Here is a 2,027-nt window from a genome sequence, read left to right as displayed (position 1 = left end):
CCTCTCGGAAGACCAGAGAGCCAGGCTCTGCCACCAAGGCAACAGAAACAAGGCCCAACCACACCAGGAAGGCCACTCTGCCAACCACGCCACTGCCACTGTCACTTGGCACCAATGACCCTTAGGAATGGACACCAGAAGCTCTGCCATTGCTACTTCCAAAGTACTGGATGTCTCCTCCAGCGAAGAAAAGGAGTGTCTCCACTTGCTGCTTTCTCAGCTGAAGTCAAGTCACACCTGGAGGTGTCTGACTGGCAAAACCCAGGTCCTATGCCAGAAGCCTAGGGGCAAGGAAGTCTAGGAATGTGAGTTTTCTGGTTTCAACCTTAGGAAGGTAGAACACACAGCATGTGGAAAATGACCAAAATATACGTAGCCTTGTAGTGGATACTGTCGGTAAGGCCTTCGCTCATATGCCCTTGGATCCCTTCCCCATTTTCAGACATTCCAGCAGCACTCATAATACCCAGCACCTTCCTCTCTTTGGTCAGAGAACTGTTTCCAATATCTCCCAATTCCCTGTGCTATGGCCCGAATGTTTGTGCTCCTCAAGATTCATAGATTGAAATGCTAACCCCCAAGGTGATGATCTTAAGAGGTGGGTCTTAGGGGGTTATTAGGTTACCAGGCTCTGCCCTCATGATTCAGATTAGTGCCTTTACAAAAAAGACCACACAGAGCTAGCTCACCTCTCCCACCATATGAGGACACAGCAAAAAGGTGACACGAGGAAGTGGATCTTCACTAGGTACTAACTCTATCAACACCTTGATCTTGGACTTCTTCGCCTCCAGAAATGGGGGAAATAAATGTGTGTTGTTTATAAGCCGCCCATGTTATGTAATTTTTGTTATAACAGCCCAGATGTGCTAAGACAGCTCACCCCCAGTCAGAACCCTCTGAGCTGTGATCCTCACAGTATCCGAGCTCCCTAGTGGGACTTTGTCGGATATCACACCCTTGCTTCTCTTTCTTTCCTGTCCTACTTCCCACTCTCCTGTTTTTCCTGGGAACATTTGCTAATAAATCACTTTCATTCAAATTCTTACCTCAGAATTTGCTTCTGGGAAACCCAACAAGTACCTGACAGTGGACCTTGCATATGGTAAGCACTCAACAAATATTCATCGGAAGAAAAGAAGCTGGTGCTAAGTTGCCACTTAGGACAATGTCCACCATATTCTCTAATCAAGATTCCTAGAAGTGGTTTATGAAATAGGCACTCCCCATCTGGTTCTCTTATAACACTGGAGTCATTTGTCACGCATGCAATCAGGAAGAAAGTGGCAAAACAGCTGACAATGGCATGCACTTTGCCCGTTATTATGTAATGGACAATTTACTTAGCCTTTTTTGGGTTAAACTCTGTCACATAAAATAATGCCAACCTTGAAAGGTCTTCTAAAAATTAAATGAAATAAGAGATGTCCTCGTACTTAATAGAGCCTCTCCAAAAAGGTATTTCCCTTTCTTGCTCCTTCCAGCTGACTGAAAGTTAAATGAGAGAAAATGTTTCATTTCCATATTTGTCACTCCGTGCAAATGAGTCAAATCCAGATTAAAAAATAAAAGCTGCGGGGCGCCTGGGTAGCGCAGTCGTTAAGCGTCTGCCTTCGGCTCAGGGCGTGATCCCGACGTTATGGGATCGAGCCCCACATCAGGCTCCTCCGCTGGAAGCCTGCTTCTTCCTCTCCCACTCCCCCTGCTTGTGTTCCCTCTCTCGCTGGCTGTCTCTGTCAAATACATAAATAAAGTATTAAAAAATAAAATAAAAGCTGGGATGGAGGGGCACCTGGGTGGCTCAGTCAGTTGAGTGTCCCAGGTCCTGATCTCAAGGTCATGGGATCGAGCCCCACGTCAGACTCTGTGCTCAGCGTAGAGTCTGCTTGAATTCTCTCTCACTCTCCCTCTGCCCCTCCCCACTGCTTGCACTCACTCTCTCTCTAAATAAAGAAATAAAATGTTAAAAAAAAAAAATCACTAGGATGGAGGAGAAGTTGCAGCCAGCCCAGGCCAGCATGAGCCTT

The sequence above is a fragment of the Ursus maritimus genome, unplaced genomic scaffold (genome assembly GCF_017311325.1).
Source record: "Ursus maritimus isolate PB19 unplaced genomic scaffold, ASM1731132v1 scaffold_5, whole genome shotgun sequence".
NCBI lineage: Eukaryota > Metazoa > Chordata > Mammalia > Carnivora > Ursidae > Ursus > Ursus maritimus.
Note: the sequence above shows the minus strand (reverse complement) of the source record.